General features: G+C 46.0%; 1 long non-coding RNA gene across 1 annotated transcript; it reads right to left on the bottom strand.

Moving 5' to 3' along the window:
* Nucleotides 1-2875: 2875 nt before the first annotated feature.
* Nucleotides 2876-3555, bottom strand: LOC124866683. Its single transcript, XR_007037883.1, has 3 exons — nucleotides 3399-3555; nucleotides 3037-3326; nucleotides 2876-2941 (listed from the first exon to the last, which is right to left on the bottom strand). It is a non-coding gene; the product is annotated as an uncharacterized LOC124866683 (long non-coding RNA).
* Nucleotides 3556-10143: the final 6588 nt, after the last annotated feature.

The raw sequence follows: 10143 nt of genomic DNA, 5'->3' as shown, positions 1-10143 counted from the left end.
CTTAGACCCTGGGCGATAGGAAATAGCCAGATTAAAGCGGGAGAAAAATAAGGACCAGCGAGACTGATGGGGATTGAGTCGCTTAGCAGCTTGTAAGTAGGCCAGGTTCTTATGATCAGTCCACACAATGACAGGTAAACAGGCTCCCTCAAGCCAATTACGCCACTCCTCCAGAGCCAATTTAATGGCTAACAGTTCCTTGTCACCGACATCATAATTGCGCTCTGCATCACTTAGTCTGCGGAAAAAAAAAGCACAAGGATGCAATTTACCATCAGAAGCAGCAGACTGGGACAGAACAGCTCCAACCCCTAAGTCAGAAGCATCAACCTCCATGGTAAACTGTCTGGTAGTGTCAGGGTGGATAAGGATTGGTGCACGGGAAAACTTCATTTTTAGAGCTTGAAAAGCTGAATCTGCCTCCGAAGTCCAGGTGTAATGCAACTTAGTGGAGATCAGAGCCGTCAGAGGTGCTGTGGTCTGGCTGTAGTTCTGTATAAACCTCCTGTAAAAATTAGCAAATCCCAGGAAGCGTTGAAGTTGTTTTCTTGTCTCGGGAATTGGCCACTCCAGGACTGCCTTGATCTTATCAGAATCAGAACGAACCTGTCCACCCTCTAAGATGAGACCCAGGAATGTAACAGAGGACTGATGAAACTCACATTTCTCAGCCTTAATAAATAATTGGTTCTCCAGCAGCCGCTGAAGGACTAGTCGAACATGATGATGGTGTTCTTCAAGGTTTCTGGAGTAGATCAGAATATCGTCGAGGTACACAAAAACAAAGATGTTCAAAAAATCTCTTAACACATCATTAATCAGCGACTGGAAGACTGCTGGGGCATTGCAAAGTCCAAAAGGCATGACTAAATACTCAAAATGACCCAAAGGAGTCTGAAAAGCTGTCTTCCACTCGTCCCCCTGGCGGATTCTAACTAAATGATAAGCACTCCTAAGGTCAAGCTTAGTAAAAACAGTAGAACCCTGAACTGGTTCGAACGCAGAGGAAAGTAAAGGAAGTGGGTACCTATTCTTAACTGTAATCTGGTTCAAGCCCCGATAATCAATACAGGGACGAAGGGAACCATCCTTCTTTCCAACAAAAAAAAACCCTGCACCCACTGGGGAGGAAGAGGGACGAATAATACCAGCAGCTAGGGAGTCATTAATGTAATCCTCCAAGACCTGTCATTCAGGTCCAGAGATAGGATACAACCTACTGGTGGGTAGAGGAGCCCCAGGAAGAAGGTCAATGGCACAGTCATAGGGCCTATGGGGGGGTAGAGAGAGAGCGTTACTCTTGCTGAAGGCTAGTCCTAAATCATGGTATACTGTAGGAACCCTGGAAAGGTCGGGACAGTCATCACTAAGAGGACTAGGCACAATGGAGTTCCTAACAGGTAAGGCCGACTGAAGACAATTGGAATGACAATAATTAGACCAGGCCTCAATGCGGAGTTCGGACCAGTTTAAATGAGGGTTGTGTTTATGCAGCCAAGGAAAACCCAGAACTAAAGAAGACTGAGAAACTGGAAATACATAAAAATAAATCATTTCCCTATGATTTCCAGAGAGAACCAGTTCAACCGGTATGGTCTTGTGAGTAACTCTATGCAGCCTCCGTCCATCTAAGGCAGAAACTAATCGTGGTGTATCAAGAAGTACAATCTCAATCTGGGCCAGTTCTACCAACTTGCTATCGATAAAATTCTGCTCACAGCCAGAATCAACGAGTGCTAAAAGATTCCTAGTCTGCTGACTACCAATCAAGGTGGCTGGTAGGGAAAATCTAGGGGCCTCAAAATCATTAAACTGGTCCGTTAGCTCCCCCGAAAAAACTAGCGGACCCTGTCTTTTGGCCGGGTAGGACAGGTTGGACAAGCTGCAATAAGGTGATTGGATGAACCACAGTAAAAACACTGGTTCCCCTGTCTACGACGTTGTCTCTCCTCAGGGGTAAGGCGAGTGCGACCTATCAACATGGGTTCAGGTTCAGGCAGAACTACTTGAGGAAGAGACCTAGCGTTGGGTGGTGATCTTGCAGAAAAAGAAGAACGAGCCCGGAAATGCTCAGAACGGGCTCTCCTTCTCTCACGCATACGACTGTCAATCCGTGTAGCTAACAAAATTAGCTCATTAAGGGTCTTAGGTTCATCAATCAAGGTTAATTCATCCTTCAGTGGCTCCTCTAGGGACTGGAAAAAAGCTGTTCTAAGAGCACTATCATTTCAGCCAGAAGCAGCTGCAAGAGTACGAAATTCTAGGGCTAAATCAGAGACTGGTCTATTTCTCTGATTTAAGGCCCACAACTGGCGAGAGACGCTAGTCTGGTCGGTCTCAGAGGAGAAAGCCAGCTTAAACTCAAGAATGAAGTAATCAAAAGAGCAATCAAACTGATTACAGTCAGAAAAACGAGCCTCAGCCCAACGTAAGTAATCCCAGTATATAAGAAATCTTAGCATCATCATGGGGAAAACTAGCAGGAGAGCGGTTAAAGACGAGAGTACATTGTAACAAAAACCCCTTACAATGATCAATGTCACCGGAGAACTTCTCCGGAACAGGGGAAGTGACGTCGCGTGAGTGTGAAAGACGTTGAAAAGTAGAAGCTGCTACAGCGCCCTCAGAGGAACCGGAGGTCTGAGGACTTAAAGAATGCTGGAGTAGCGAGACAATATGATCTAGCTGCTGATTATTCCGTTGGATCTGTTCAGAAAGAGAACGAAGAGCAGAGTCATGAGAGTGAATCTGGTGAGAGTGTTCAGATAGAGTTCTACTGAGACTCTCTGCTGGGTCTGTCTGGCCTGAGTGTTCTGACATCATTTTTGACACTGATCTGACCCACATGCAGAAAGAACACAAGTAGAGAGCATCAAACGGTGAAAAGAAGTTTATTATTTCTAAATTCTACACAGGAATGACAGGGATCTGGTCTCTCCAACTGTGCGAGAAAAAAGAACTGATAAGAAAACAGGACGGCAATGTATATATAAATATATAAATATAAATATCATGAATATAAATAAATACTCTTACTAGAGAGTGAACGGAATCCGCCAGGGGAGACGGGGTTTAGGAGAACTGAAGTAGAGCTCACAGCGAAACGTGCTTTCTGTGGAAAGCGAGCGGAAGGTGAAGCAGGAGTTACGTAGGAGGGTGGACAGGTCTGCAGGAGAATTACGCTTGTCGTAATGTAGCACAGATCCAGTAAAAGGTGAAGATTGCTCAGTCCAGGAGTGTACGTAGAATTCCAGACAGGTAATCCAAAAGGCTCCAAGCGCTCGAGGAATAGTTAAGGAATCGATGGACATCAAGGTTACTGATACCTAAGGCGAAAACACAAATGTCAGAAAGGAACAGAGCAGATCAAAACCCAAAAACTGGCTCGAGATGATTACCACATAGGCTCAACACTCAGGCGACGAGTAGCAGGCAGCCACGGCTTAAGTAGCGTACACGGCGATCAGAAGATGGGAAACACCTGTCCACATTCCTCCTGTAGCTCGACACCCTCTGCTGGACGAATAAGGTTAGCAGCAAGCAGAAAACAGACAGGCTCCCAGAACCCGACATCGAGACATGCGAGAAAACCTTGCCTTCTCCAGCATCCCGGAACAGGCAGATGAGGATGCTGAATCTACAGTCTGTGAATTTCTCCAATGTCAACTGAAACTCTATAATGACAGAGTAAAAACATCACATCACTATAAGCAAAAAGAGCATGTCAGAAGTCGGAGTTCAGCATTAATGATCAGTTTCCAAAGTAGATTATTCCCAGTCAGGAGTCAGGAAATAACTCTTAAGGCACCAGGGTTTGAGTGGTTGTAGATAAACTGTATGTTAATGGGCAGTTGTTCAGGGACCAGGTGATCACTTCCTGACTTTATTAAGAGCAACAAGAAATTTGTCTAAAACATGCAGGTTAACTGCTTCTTTTCAGATCTCTTTCTCGTTACTTTTTTCTTTCTGTCATACACACACACACTCACTCACTCACTTACACACACACACACACACACACACACACACACACACACACACAGATATTACATAATATAACCTTACATTTATGACCCCCTCCTACCCCCAGCACCTTCTTCTTTTCTATCTCTTTCTCTGCTATATCTTTGCTTCTGGACTTTACATCAGGCAATCCCAAACATTAACTATGATTTCACTTGGGTCTATTTGTTTATTAATTAGTTTTCTGCCTGCTATAATTCTAGGAAAGGGGAGTAGCCATTTTAATTCACAAAAATGTTATTAGACACAGTTACAAATCCAGAGGGTAGATTTATAATAATACAAATATCTACACATAACCAAAAGTTATGTATTGTCAGTATATATACGCTGAATGTTGATGACCCCCCATTCTTCCATACTTTTTTTCTTCACTGTCTGAACACTTGGATTGCTCACCTCTTCTTTGGGGCGACTTCAGCTTTGGTCTAAATGAAGAAATAGACAGATTGAGTACAACAGGGACTCAGTGCAGTTGACAATCAATAAACATAGTTAAAAAGTACATGAGTGATAACGGACTGTCCCTAACCGTAGGGAATAAACTTCTCACATCACTCATACTCGCATTCTTAGTCAGCAGTTTGTTGTTGACTGACATTTCAGACACTAAGATGCGCCCTATAGCTGTCAGCGATAATGCTTATGTCTCCTTAACTCTAAAGAAAGAAAACCCACAAAGTAAAGGCTGTTTTTTAATACATATTGCTTAAGGGTGAAGATTCTATCAAATATTTTAAAGAGTGGTCTTCATATTTGGAGTATAATGACTTGCCTGGGACATCAACATCTGTTCTTAGGGAGACAGGGAAAGCATGCTCTGACAGCATGGTGGGAGTTTCTAAAAATAGGGTCTTCACAAATCCTATACATTCACTTTATCCTATTTAAGAGATTAATTATACAATATGAGATTGTCAAGAACACATTTTTTAGAATATCAAAAAAATTTAATCTATAATAAATACAAATTTTGGCTGAAAAAAGTTCGGTTACAAACACCATCAAGTTTATTTGAGTTTCTTAATCTCAAACCCCCCAAATTACTGTCTAAAATATACAGGATACTGTCAAGAATAGATTAATCGACTCCCCTTCCTTTTGTAAAATGGGAGGTGGATTTGTCAGTGAGCTGGTGCTGGCTCTTGTCCAGCTGTTGACCACCTGCATGCCGTTCTCCACACCCCCCTTCTCCCTCCGTTTTAAATGCACTCTACAACAAAACACATCACTGCAGCTTCCAGGGGCTTCTGCACTGCAGGTGGGTGCTCCGATTCTCTGGGGGGCCTTTGGATGTAGCTCCAAGGTCCTCCATGTTTGCCTTAGGTTCTGACAGGCCATTGAATATTCTTATGGAGAAACCTCAAATACACAAGTGCACTCACACATACACCCACACGTGTTTAGATTCAGGTGTTTATAGATATATCTGCATATTCAGATATACTCTTCATTGAGCAGTGGTTGAGCAGTATAGAGTCTAATGTGTCTATAGGAAAATTAACAAAAATCATCCTTTTCTATTTAATTCAGTTCTGTTTTTTTAGAATGAGACATGTTACAGCAGCAGCAGCACCAGGGCACTTCAAAGCCAGGTGCAATTTATACGCGTTTATGAATAAAACCCCAATTCCAAATGAAGTTGGGACAAACCCACTACAAAGACAAGATATTTAATGTTCAAAATAATAAACTCATTTTGAATTTGATGCTTGCAACACATTCTAAAAAGGCTGGCACAGGGGAATGTTTACCACTGGGTTTTTTGTGTTTTTGCAGCACGGTTGCCTTGTTTTTCTAAAAATTCTTTTTTTTTACTATAAGCTGACAGGAAAGGGGTGGAGAGTGGGGGAAGACATGCAGCAAAGGTTGCTTGGGCTGGGAGTCGGACCCGCAACGGCTGCGTTGAGGACTGAAACTTCTGAATATAGATTGCATGTTTTACCGCTGGGGTGGGCATACCTGTTGCCCCCCATCTCGGATCTTGTACGTTGGGGTTCACCCCGGTGAACGAGAGGGTAGCCTCCCTCCGCCTACGGGTAGGGGGATGGGTTCTGACTGTTGTTTGTGCTTATGAACCAGGCAGCAGTTAAGACTACCCAACCTTTTTGGAGTCCTTGGAGAGGGTGTTGGAGAGCACCCCTCCAGGGGACTCCCTTGTTCTGCTGGGGGACATGTTTAAGTTGGCAATGACAGTGAGACCTGGAGGGGTGTGGTTGGGGGGAATGGCCCCCCCTTTCTGAACCCGAGTGGGGTTTTGTTATTGGACTTCTGTGCTCGTCATGGATTGTTCACAACTAACACCATGTTCAAGCATAAGGGTGTCCATATGTGCTCTTGGCACCAGGACACCGTAGGCCACAGTTCGATGATCGACTTTGTTGTCATGTCATCTGATCTGTGGCTGCCTGTCTTGGACACTCGGGTGAAGAGGGGCGCGGAGCTTTCCACTGACCACTACCTGGTGGTGAGCTGGCTCTGAAGGTGGTGGAGGATGCCTGTCAGACCCGACAGACCCAAACGAATCTTAAGGGTCTGCTGGGAACGCCTGGCGGAGTCTCCCGTGAGGGTGAGTTTCAACTCCCACCTCTTCAACCACGTTCCGGGGGAGGTGGGGGACATTGATTCCGAGTGGGCCATGTTCCACGCCTGCATTGTCGATGCGTCTTACCAGAGCTGTGGTCGCAAGGTTGTTGGTGCCTGTTGCGGCAACAATCCTCAAACCTGCTGGTGGACTCCGGCGGTGAGGGATGCTGTCAGGCTGAAGGAGTGCTATCGGGTCTTTTTATCGGGCCTGTGGGACTTCGGAAGCAGCTGATGGGTATCGGCAGTCCAAGCGGCATGTGCCCCGGGTGATTGCTGAGGCAAAAACTCAGTCATGGGAGGAGTTCAGAGAATCCATGGAAAACGACTTCTGTACAGCTTTGAGGCGATTCTGGTCCACCATCCAGCGTCTCGGGGGTGGGAAAGAGGTACGCCACCAACACTGTTTACAGTGGGGAGGGTGTGCTGTTGACCTCAACTCGGGACGTTGTGGGTTGGTGGGCGGATTACTTTGAAGACCTCCTCAATCCAAATGGCATGTCTTCCACTGAGGAAGCAAAGCCTGGGGACCTTGGGGCGGGCTCTTCAATCTCTGACGCTGAGGATACCAAGGTGATTAAAAAGCTCCTCGGTGTTAAGGCCCTGGGGTGGATTAGATTTGCCCAGAGTTCCTTAAGGCTCAGGATGTTGTAGGGTTTTGTTGGCTAACACGACTCTCTAGCATCACATGGACATCGGGGGTAGTTCCACTGGACTGGCATACCGGGATGGTGGTCCCTCTATAAAAAACGGGGGACCGTAGAGTGTGTTCCATCTATAGGGGAGTCACACTCTTAAGCCTCCCTAGTAAGGTCTATTCGGTGGTTCTGGAGAGGAGGGTCTGTCAGACAGTCAAACCTCGGATTCAGGAAGAGCAGTGTGGTTTTTGTCCTGGCCGTGAAACACTGGACCAGCTCTACACCCTCAGAAGGGTCCTGGAGGGTGCATGGAAGTTCGCCCAACCAGTCTACATGTGCTTTGTGGACTTGGAGAAGGTGTTCGACCACGTCCCTCAGGGAATCCTGTGGAGGGGAATCCGGGAGTATGGGGTACCAGACCCTTTGATATGGGCTGTTAGGTCCCTGTATGACCAGTGTCAGAGCTTGGTCCACATTGCCGGCAGTAAGTCGGACTCGTTTCTGGTGAGGGTTGGACTCAGCCAAGGTTGTCTTTTGTCATCAATACATAACTTTTATGGACAGAATTTGTAGGCGCAGCCAAGGTGTTGAGGGGATCCGTTTTGGAGGCCGTAGGATTGCGTCTCTGCTATTTGCGGATCATGTGGTCCTATTGTCTTCATCAGCCCGTGATCTACAGCTCTCACTGGAGCAGTTCACAGCCGAGTGTGAAGCTGCTGGGATGAGAATCAGTGCCTCCAAGTCCGAGGCCATGGCCTTGATCCGGAAAAGGGTAGAGTGCCGCCTCCGGATCGGGGGGCAGGTCCTGCCTCAAGTATGAGTTCAAGTATCTTGGGGTCTTGTTCACAAATGAGGGAAAAATGCAGCGGGTTATCGATAGACGGATTGGTGCTGCGTCAGTAGTGATGCGGGCGCTGAACCGGTCTGTCGTGGTGAAGAGAGAGCCAAGTCAGAAAGCGAAGCTCTTGATTTACCTGTCGCGCTACGTTCCTATCCTAATCAGTGGTCATGAGCTTTGGGTCATGACCGAAATAACGAGACCACGGATACAAGCGGCCAAAATTAGTTTCCTCCACAGGGTGTCTGGGCTCTCCCTTAGAGATAGGGTGAGAAGCTCGGTCATCTGGCAGGGACTCAGAGTAGAGCCGCTGCTTCTCCATGTCAAGATGAGCCAGTTGAGGCTGCTCGGTCATCTGGTTAGGATGCCTTCTGGACACCTCCCTGTTGAGGTGTTCCGGGCATGTCCCACCGGCCCAGAGGAAGGCCCAGGACATGCTGGAAGGACTATGTTTATCGGCTGGCCTGGGAACGCCTTGGGATTCCCCCGGATGAGCTGGCCCAAGTGGCTGCGGAGAGGGAAGTCTGGATTCAATTTTTTATTTATATAGCGGCAATTCACAACACATGTCGTCTCAAGGCACTTCACAAAGGGTTTGGAATGGTATAGGGTTGTTGGGGAGGTTAGAATAAACTACTGAGTGTTAGAGTTTGGCCATTTTAGAATGGGCTCTGTGTAGGAGTACTAAGTAAAATAATACACTGATAAAGTGTGTCCATGTAGAGCCCACTGGTGGCCACTGTTATACTAAAAACCACAAGGATTGGGGGTACCTCTCTCTGTCAGACTGATTATAACCATTGGAAAAGAGAAGGGGTCGCACAGGTAGCAGAAATGGAGGGTGTGTTTGTACCTCAACCATAACTGAGCCGGTTTAGGCTAAACCTGACTCCCCCTTACTCCATCCAACAGGGAGGGAGGAAGATGGAGGTAAAAATAATTGGAGTGTTGTTTCCTGTTGCATTGTGTGAATGGTGGGTAACTTTAAAATGGGCTATGTCAATTTAATCGAATCATATAGATTTAAAATCAGGCACATGCATTAATTCAATTCAATTCAATTCAATTCAAAAATACTTTATTAATCCCAAAAGGAAATTAAATGTTGTTATAGCTCATATTATGAAGGTTTCCTCAAAGAGCCGTTGTAGATGCTGATGGCTGTGGGCAGGAAGGATCTCCTGTAGCGCTCCGTCTTACAGCAGATCTGAAAAAGCCTCTGACTGAAGACACTCTGTTGTTGTAGGACAGTCTCATGAAGAGGATGCTCAGGGTTCTCCATAATGTTATTCATTTTATGAAGAATCCTTCTTTCCACAATGATCTCCAGAGGTTCCAGAGGAGTCCCCAGAACAGAGCCAGCCTTTTTTATCAGCTTGTTGAGTTTTTTTAAGTCCCTGGCTCTGATGCTGCTTCCCCAGCAGATGATGGTAGATACTCCAGACTCTCCACAACAGACTTATAGAAGATATGCAGCATCTTGCTGCAAACACCAAAGGACCTAAGCTTCCTCAAGAAGTACAGTCTGCTCTGTCCCTTCTTGTAGATGGCTTCACAGTTGCATCTCCACTCTAGTCTGTTGTCCAGGTGAACACCGAGGTATTTATACTCCTCCACCACCTCCACTTCTTCTCCCATGATAGATATAGTTTTTGACTTATTCCTGTTTCTCTTAAAATCTACAATCATCTCCTTTGTTTTAGTCACGTTCAAAATGAGATGATTGTTTCCACACCATGCCACAAAGCGGTCCACCACCTTCCTGTACTCAGCTTCTTGTCCATCTCTGATCCACCCCGCGACTGCAGAATCATCCGAGTATTTCTGCAGATGACAAGAGTCTGTCTTGCACTGGAAGTCTGAGGTGTACAGAGTGAAAAGGAATGGTGAGAGTACAGTCCCCTGTGGTGCTCCTGTGCTGCTGACTACCTGGTTAGACTCACAACCCTTCAGTCTCACAAACTGTGGTCTGTTTGTCAGGTAGTCTTTGATCCAGGAGATTGTTAAGGCCTCCTCCGGTAATAAAGTAAAAAACCTTGGTGATGATCATTAATTCACCTG

The sequence above is a fragment of the Girardinichthys multiradiatus genome, chromosome 4, assembly GCF_021462225.1.
Source record: "Girardinichthys multiradiatus isolate DD_20200921_A chromosome 4, DD_fGirMul_XY1, whole genome shotgun sequence".
NCBI classification, from domain to species: Eukaryota; Metazoa; Chordata; class Actinopteri; order Cyprinodontiformes; family Goodeidae; genus Girardinichthys; species Girardinichthys multiradiatus.
The sequence above is the reverse complement of the archived record's forward strand: the minus strand, read 5'-3'. Positions and strand labels throughout refer to the sequence as shown.